The sequence below is a fragment of the Ursus maritimus genome, unplaced genomic scaffold (genome assembly GCF_017311325.1).
Source record: "Ursus maritimus isolate PB19 unplaced genomic scaffold, ASM1731132v1 scaffold_19, whole genome shotgun sequence".
NCBI lineage: Eukaryota > Metazoa > Chordata > Mammalia > Carnivora > Ursidae > Ursus > Ursus maritimus.
In genome coordinates, this window is record NW_024424341.1 from 8,394,874 (window position 1) to 8,404,514 (window position 9,641).

Here is a 9,641-nt window from a genome sequence, read left to right on the forward strand (position 1 = left end):
TTCACCACCCTTCCCTATCTCGGGTAATTGAGACAGTTCACAGAGCCTGTAAAACCTGTTCGGCCGTAAATGCACAGGGCGGAATCCGCAGACCAGGGCCCAACCATCAACTCCGTGGCCGTCAGCCAGGAGAAGACTGGCAACTGGACTTCACTCATATGCCCCGCCACAAAACCTTCCGATACCTGTTAACTCTGGTCGGTACATTCACAGGCTGGATCGAGGCATATCCCACGGCCCGAGAGTCGGCGGATACAGTGGCCACAATTATTGAGCACATCATTCCGAGATTCGGACTACCTCGAACTCTGCAGTCAGACAACGGACCTGCTTTCATCTCCAGTATAACCCAACAGAGAGTCTCAACATCACCTGGAAACTCCACATCCCCTACCACCCTCAATCGTCGGGTAAGGTAGAAAAAGCCAACGGGTTCCTCAAGGCACAGCTCACCAAACTGACCTTGGAAACCCGTCTTTCGTGGCCCACACTCTTGCCCCTGGCCCTCACCAGGCTTAGGGCAACCCCTCGCGGACCCTCGGGGTTGAGCCCATTTGAGCTGCTGTATGGCCGACCCTTCCTTATAAGCCATAACCTCCCAGCCATTCCCCCACCTCTCCTGTCCTACCTGCCTTACCTTACCCTCCTGCAGGCTCTCCTGAGGGCCCATGCTTATGCTGTCATCCCTGCCCCGAACGACCATGACCATAAGGAAGCCCCCCCTCAAGGGCTCTTCCCAGGGGACCAGGTCCTCCTCAGAAATCTGCACCCAGGCTCCTTGCAGATACGATGGACAGGGCCTCATACTGTCATCCTTACCACCCCAACCGCGGCAAAACTGCTGGGGCACCAGGCGTGGGTACACATCAACAACCTGAAACGGGCGCCTGCAGGTAATGACTGGACCTCTCAGATGGTGGGCCCTACCAAACTTCAGTTGTACGGGCTCCTCCCTCTGGTTCTCCTGAGCCCCCTGACCCAAGCGACAGAATGTGAATGCATGCGTGGCAGCGGACACACAAGGTACTTCCAGTCATTCACCCATATGCCTAGTAAATGCTATGCAGGAAAGTCCCCATATACCTGCACATCTGTCCACGCCCCAGGAAGAACCTTCTGGATGTCTGACCTCACTGAAAGGTACAGTCACCCTTGCGACACTTACCCCAAGACAGGGAAGGTCTGGATATATCTGGCCCAGATAGGACTCTCCGACAGAGGAGGGGTCCAGGACCAGGCCGGCCGTAACCAAACCCGGCAAATAGTCAGGGGGTTACATGAGCAACTACAAGCCCAGGCCTATCCCACCTACAAGGGAATCAATCTCGACAGCATCCAGAAGGTTCCTACCACTGAGCAACTGACAGTGGCCTTTTTAAACTCCAGCTATAACCTGTGGCGGAACGTCTCTCAGGACCGCGACTGCTGGATCTGTTTCCCCTTCTCTACTCTCTCTAACATTGTGGGGATACCCATTCCAACCCCGTGGCCGCTCCCCAATTCCACCATCAACAATAAGACAGTCCACATCGGACCCATTGGAGGGACCATACCAATCCTTAATCTTTCCTACACCATCGACACCCTCACCCCTCGCACCGCCAACATCACCTCCTCCCTTCCTTACTGCACTCCCTCGGGGGTGTTCCTCTCGTGCCCCAAGGGAATCTATCGCTGCCTGACTACTAATGACTCCCTAGACTGTATATTTATCCTACTATCCCCATCTACCAACATCTACTCCCATTCCCAACTCCTGTCCATACTATTCCCCCAGCGCTGAGAAAAAAGGGCTGTATTCCTTCCCCTGCTGATAGGGGCGGGCTTAACCACCGGGGTGGCGACCGGAGCGGCTGGGCTTGGGACGTCAATAAATTTCTACTATAAACTCTCCCAAGCACTCAACGATGACATGGAACGGATCGCCGACTCCCTTACTGCCTTACAGACCCAGGTCACCAGTTTGGCTGCCATTGCCCTACAAAACCGACACACCTTGGACCTCCTGACGGCCGAAAAGGGAGGAACCTGCCTCTACCTAAACGAGGAGCGCTGTTATTTTGTCAATCAGTCGGGTATAGTCACCTCCAAGATCCGGGAACTCAAGGACGGGATCCGAGCAAGGCGCCAAGACACCTCCATATGGGGCCTAGACCCCCATACATGGGTAACATGGCTTCTCCCTTTAGCGGGACCCCTCTGCTTAATCCTCCTGCTAATCTCGGTTGCCCCCAGCCTTATTCGGTACATACAGGAACGCTTGCGGGAGGTAACTCAGGTGTCAGTCAACCAACTGCTCCTACAGCCCTATTCTCGCCTGCCCACTTCCGACTACCCCTATGACAAGACCCGACCGTCAGCAGGAAGTACCCAGAATGGAGTCGACGCCCCCGATACCATTATCTAAAACAAAAGGTCCGAATGTTGGGCTGGCCTAGAAAAAGGGGCCAAGACACCCAAGATGGCCGACTCTCCACCAAGATTTAAACCAAAACGTAAGTGGGAAACCGAAACCCGTCCTACTGACTTTCCTCACCCCCCAGCAGTACCCAATAAAGACCTGCCTCGACTCTCCAAGACAGACTTTCCCAACCCCAGCAGTACCCAATAAAAACCCTCGCTGCCTTGCCCTGGGTGCGACTTCCCCGACTCACCGCTCTTTCCTGAGTCGTGGAACCTCGCCCGAGGGTGCTTGCAATAAAGTTCATCCCTTGAACCACGTTTGCCTTGCGGTCTTGATTTCATTGGCGACGAGAAAAAAAACCTAACATTTTGGAGGTAGGATAGACTTGCTGAAGGGGTGCCCATAAGGAATGAGGAGGAAGGAAAATCAGTAACGACTGGCCAATGGAACAGACTCCAAAATCAGACCCTTGCAGACACAGAAACTTGTTAGAGCACAGCACTATCCAGGCAGATCAACAGGAAAGAGGATGAACTATGAGTAAATGGCACTGGAACAACTGGTAGACCACACGGAACCGAAGAGACATTGAATATGTCTCCGCAGGCTAAAGACGGGTAGGAAAGGCAAAACTTGAGAAAACTTAGAAAAAGTGAATGGCTCTAAGATCCATTCTGAACACCGGAAATGAGGGAAAGAAAGGTCATGAACAACTCCTAGATTTTTGGCTTAAGTAACTGGACGGATAATAAAAATATTAACAGCTATAACACTTACTATGAACAGGGTGGGACTTCTCTAAGCATGTTGCATGCTTTATGGTGCTCAGCCCTCACACCAGTCCTGTAAGAGAGCTTTTCTTACTGTTATTAACATTTAAAAGGGGAAAACAGAAGCAGAGGAAGCTCAGGTCGCTTACCTGAGATCCAGCAGCGGGTAAGTGGCACGGTACTGATCCGCGGCAAAAACTCTGTCCATCGAAGAGTGACAAAACCGGTGTGTAGAGCTCAGCCTGCTGAGGGGTCCCCAAAAGCACTATATGAAGGAAGCCAGATTCTTCTCAGGGCATTCAATCTCGGAGGCAGGACTCCTGGGATTTCCTGTCCCCTCCTCCGCTCACCTCCCCAGGAGGGCATGCATACCGATGAGCATAATGAAAAGGAGTGTTATGCTAAAAAAAAAAGGGGGGGGGCCTGAAAACTGCAACCCGAAACCACCGTCCCCCCCCCCCCCAGGGGCTAACCATTCCTAAATGCTCTGACTTAGCATCATTCCATTTTCTTTTTTGGTAACTGACAAAGCTATCGAATATGTAGTATGTGGCGTTAGTGCACATTTCCTTTTTGTGGTAAAATACACCATTTTAGCCATTTTTAAGTGTATGCTTGAATGTCATTAGGTACACTCACGTTGTGAGCAAACATCAAGCTTCATCCACGTTTAATGCGTCTTGAGCTTTTTGGTCTGTGCCAGGCAACTCTTCTAGCCCCAAAGGACATAAACCTGATCTTCACCTGGATGCAGCCCGCATTCTAGTTAAAGATAGACAATAAACATGAAATTAATAAGTATATAAAGTAATTGTATCAAGCATTGCCGGGTGCTAGGAAGAACACAAGACAGGGCAATAATCACGGGTTGCTATGAAGCAGTTTCTATGTTTCAGCAGTGATCTGAGGCCCCAGCAAGGGGTATCTCATGGTATCCCCCACTCCAGCCCTTTGGGGATAAGACCTGTCTCCATTTTGTGGGAAAAAAACATGAAGCACAGACAGCTTCACATTCCACAAAGAGTAAATAGGAAGAGGCGGGGGCCTGACAATCATGGTAAAAGCTGGAGTGATCCAAGGCCTCTTAAAGAGGAGGGAACATTGAGCCAAAGCCAACATGCAAGAGCAAGCCAAAGCCAAAAGAGTTCCACAGAGCAGGAATAGCAAGTGCAAAGGTCCTGAGACATGTGTTCCTCTCAAGGAGCAACAAAGAGCCCACATGATTGAAGCCAAATAAGCCAAAGAGAGAAGACGTGAGGGAGTGGGAGAGGGGACAGAGGTGGCAGGAAAGTCTGGTGAGAAGCAGTCAGGGAGGCTGTCATGGTCAGAGCCCACCAAGCCCAGCCATGAGAGTGATCAGTTGTCCTGGTTTGTCCCAGCACAAGTGAGTCACCCTAGTAAGTAACATTATTCAAATTTCTGCTAAGTGCAAAGGAAAGCGATGGAAAATTTTACATAAGGGAAGGACGAGACTCCTCTGGCTACAGTCTGTTGGAAGACTAGCTGGACAGGAGGCAGGAGCGAAGAGGACAGTTGAGAGGCTCTTCCAATCTTCCAGGCAAGGGTGACGGTGGCCCAGACTTTGGTGGCAGAAGTGGAGGTGAGAAGTGAGAAAATTTGGGGTACAGTTTGGAAAAAAAGTGATGGGACTTGATGGATGGACTTAAGGAGTGTCGGGGGAGGGGAAAGGAAGGCAATCAAAAACCCACAGGTTCCCTGCTAAATGCCCAGTGGATGCTGGGCCTTTTACAGAAATGGTGAAGGGGGCGCCTGGGTGGCTCAGGTCATGATCCCAGAGTCCTAGGATCGAGCCGCACATCAGGCTCCCTGCTCTGTGGGGGAGCCTGCTTCTCCCTCTCCCTTTGCCTTCTGCTCCCCCTGCTTGTGCTCTCCGTCAAATAAATGAAATTTTAAATTAATTAATTAATTAATTAATTAAAATAAAATGGTGATGATGGGTTAAACAGCAGGTTTGGGGGAGAATCGAAGTTAGTGCATGTCCTCTGAGAGGTCCCCTAGCCCCCAGACTGAGACAGCGAGGAAGGGAGGCTCCAAAAACGTGGATGCCCATTCCCTCACAGACTGTGGTTCTCCTCTCCGGCAATCCCCCTGCGCGGAAAGCTCACTTTGCAAAAGAAAAGCCCATCTCCAGCCACTCTGAATTACAATGGGGCCCTGCCTTGGAAAAGAAGGGGGGGGGGACACAATCAGGGCACCTTATTCTTTTTTTATTAAAGATTTTATTTTTAAAGTAATCTCTAGAACCCTGAGATCAAAAGTCGCACGCTCTACTGATTGGGCCAGCCGGGTGCCCCCCAGGACCCCTTATTCGAAATGGGGCACCTCGGAAGCTTCCTGAAACGGCACATTAAATCCATCCTACACTCTGTGCTTTCTTATGTTGTACAGATTTCTGTGAAGAGTGAAGTACTGTTTTGGATACAAGCAATTTTGGCTCCTGTTGATTTTCTCAGGGATTTGCACTGAAAAAGGAAGTAACGTTTCTGATAGAAACAAAGTGTGATTTCGCTGATTGGTTTTACAATGAAGACCAATTTTGGCAATTAGAGTAGATGGTGAAGAAGGTCTATAATTAAGTTCAACCAGTTCCTTCCAGCTTCTGATGAAAATATATTTAAGGTGTGTTATAAGATAAAAGCCTTTTTACTTTTCAAAAACTATTAGCAAAAAAAAAAAAATTAGCAAAGGTGTATTTAAATTTACTAACATTACAATGTTTCCCACTTGTTTTTGAGTGTGTTGGATTAAGCAAGTTGTCTAAGTGGAAGAGGATTGCATAAAATTAGCTCTCATTTGATAACTCTTGCTAAAATCTTTTTGATCCATTTTCCAGAAACAAGGGTCTAAGAAGGTGAGAGGGTCTAAGGCCAGAGTAAGAAATCCCTTTGCAAAAGAGGAAGTTGCTACAGTCCTAAGAAGGACCTGATTTAGTGAGAGAGCAATAAAATACTTTTTGATGATAGGTTATTCTGATGTACGAAAGACTTTAGGGTTCGAAGCCAATGGCAAAGAAAGAATTCTTGAGACATCTTTGGTGCAAAAAGGTGGTTTTATTAAAGTACAGGGACAGGACCTGGGGGCAGAAAGATCCACACCCTCGGGTCGTGAGGAGTGGCCCATTATATACTTTCAAGTTAGGAGGGGGTTAGGGATAGTGTAAGTCTCTAAGGAATTTTGGAAGCAAGGTTTGCAGGACCTTGAGGGGGCTAGCTATTGTTGGGAAAAGGTCATTTATTACCGTCTAAGAAAACCTTAGTCATGAGACCCTTCAGATGTATATCAGTGGGCCGTATGCTCCTGGGATGATTGCTAACATATATCTTGGGGGGGGAGGGGGTTTAGAGATAAAGGAAGTTTCCAAAAGAATTTTTATATGTTAAAGTAAACTTAGATCCTGGGCAGGGGGTGGGCAGGGTGGTCAGGCTACGATTGCCTTTTGCTCTTAGCAAAGTGTTAGCATTGAGGCAGCTGAGCTCCTGGAGGAAATGTCCCTCTGCCTGTTCTAAGGACTTGTCAATGGGCTGTGGGGTGGTAAGAAAATGTAATCATTTTTCTTCTGCCTCTGCTTCCCACATCAGTTATCATACTTTTTCTTTAAGTTTTATGTATTTAAGTAATCTCTGTGCCTAACGTGGTGCTCTAACTCATGACCCCGAGATCGAGTTGTATGCTCTTCCAACTGAGCCAGCCAGGCACTCCTTTTTATTTTTGAAATCTTGGTAAAATACACATAAAATTATCATCTTAACCATTTGAAAGTATACAGTTCAGTGGCATGGAGAACATTGACACTGTTGTGCCATGACCAACTCCACCCATCTCCGGATACTTTCTGCCTCTATAAATTGGACTACTCTAGGTTCCTCATGTAAGTGGAATCATCCGATGTTTGTCTTTTTGTGATTGGCTTATTTCAGTTAGTCTAAGGTCATCAAAGTTCATCCATGTTATAGCACAAGTCAGAATTTCCTTCCTTTTTAAGGCTGAATAATATTCCATGTATATAGACACATGGCATTTTGCTCACTCTTTCATTTGTCAATGGACATCTGGGTTGTTTCTACCTTTCGGCTGTTGTGAACCTTTTTTTTTTTTTTTTAAGATTTTATTTATTTATTTGAGAGAGAGCGAGGGAGGAGCAGAAGGAGAGAGACAAGCAGACTCCATACTGAACACGGAGCCCAACCTGGGTATCAGTCCCACGACCCTGAGGTCTCATGACCTGAGTCAAAATCAAGAGTGAGATGCTTAACTGACTGAGTCCCCCAGGCTCCTCAATTGTGGGTCGTTTTTTGAGGAGTTGCCATACTGTTTTCCACAGCAACTGAACCATTTTCTGTTCCCACCAACAACGGTTCCAATTTCTCCACATCCTCAGTGACAGTTATTTGCTTAAATAGTAGCAGGGGCTGGAGGTGGGGGGAATGGAGCAGTGTTGATGATAGGGTGCAAATGTCCAGTTATAAGACGCATGAGTCCTGGGGATCAGATGTAGACCGTGGTAACTCTAAATAATAATTCTTTCTTGGGGGCTCCTGGCTGACTCAGTTAGTAGACCATGGGACTCTTGATTTCAGGGTCTGAGTTCAAGCCCTACACTGGGTTATTACTCAAAAAAATAATAATAATAACACTGTATTGTATACTAGAAATTTCTGAGAGGATACTTTTTTTGTTGTTGTTGTTAGAGAGAGAAAGAGAGTGCGATTATGGGGTGCAGGTTGGGAAGGGCAGAGGGAGAGGGTGAGAGAGAGAATCTTAAGCAGGCGCACACTCAGTGCAGAGACTCATGCAGGGCTCGATCTCACGACCCTGAGATCATGACCTGAGCTGAAATCAAGAGTTAGGTGCATGACCGACTGAGCCACCCAGGTGCCCCTGAGAGAATAAATCTAAAGTGTTATCACACACACACACACACACACACACACACAAGGTATCTCACACACACAATATGAGATTTTAAGTGAGTGAATTAGCTTGATTGGAGCAATCACTTCACAAGGTACCACAACGTACAGGTACATCGAATCATCACACTGCACACTTCAAATATAGACAGTAGGGGCACCTGGGTGGCTCAGCCAGTTAACCGCCTGTCTTCGGCTCAGGTCATGATCCCGGGGTCCTGGGATTGAGCCCTGTGTTGGACTCCCTGCTCCCTCTATCCCTCCCCCAGCTCATATTCTCTCGCGATAGCTTGCTCTCAAATAAATAAAATCTTTAAAAAATAAATAATAAATACATCAATAAATAAATACATAAATACAGACAGCATTTATTTGTCAGCTGTACCTCAACAAAGCAGGAAAAAAAAGAACAGAATCGCTATAGGACATTGTCATTCTAGCACTACGTAATGTTCATGACCTAATTTTTATAAAATTATACTTATTAAAAATACATTTGGGGGGCACCTGGGTGATGCAGTTGGTTAAGCATTAAACTCTTGACTTCGGCTCAGGTCATGATCTCAAGGTCATGAGACTGAGCCCTGTGTCAGATTCTGTGCTGAGCATGGAGCCTGCTTAAGATTTTCTGTCTTCCTTTCCCTCTTCCCCTCCCCTTCCCCGTGCTCATGCTCGCTCTCTCTCTCAAGAAATTAACTAATCAATTAATTAATTTAATAAATAATGCACTTCCAATCAAATTTTATTCTATTTGTTAACATTTGTTGATATCTGTAATATACTTACGTTTCCTTGGCCGGTTTTTTACAAATGATAATTTATAACATAACTTGATCCAGAATACTTTTTTTTTAAAGAATTATTTATTTATTTGAGAGAGAGTTCACATGATGGGGGAAGGGCAGAAGGAGAGAATCTTTAAGCAGACTCTTCGCTAAGCACTGAGCCCCATACCTGGCTTGATCTCACAACACATGAGATCATGACCTGAACCAAACCAAGAGTTGGACACCTAACTGACTGAGCCACCCAGGTACCCCCAGAATACTGTTTTTTAAAGTAAGGTCTACACCCAATGTGGGGCTTAAACTCATGACCCCGAGATTAAGACTTGCATGCTCTTACCCACTGAGCCAGCCAGGAGCCCCAGAGTACTTTTTAAAATATCGTCCATCAGTCACAAGAAATTTAAGTTAAAAGACTTGTAATTTAGATACATAATTTTATTACAAAGGAATATAAGAAAATAACCAATTATAAAAACTTTCAAGCACCACGGATGAATGAATAAAGAAGGAATATAACTCAGCCATCAAAAAGAATGAACTCTTGCCATTTGCAACATGGATGGAGCTAGAGAGTATTATGTTAAGCGAAGTAAGTCAGTTGGAGAAAGATAGATACCATGTGATTTCACTCATATGTGGAATTTAAGAAACAAAACAGACGAACAGAGGGAAAGGGGATAAAACTGAGGGGAGCCATCCATGAGGGACTCTTAATGGTAGAGACCAAACTGAGGGTTGATGTAGGGAA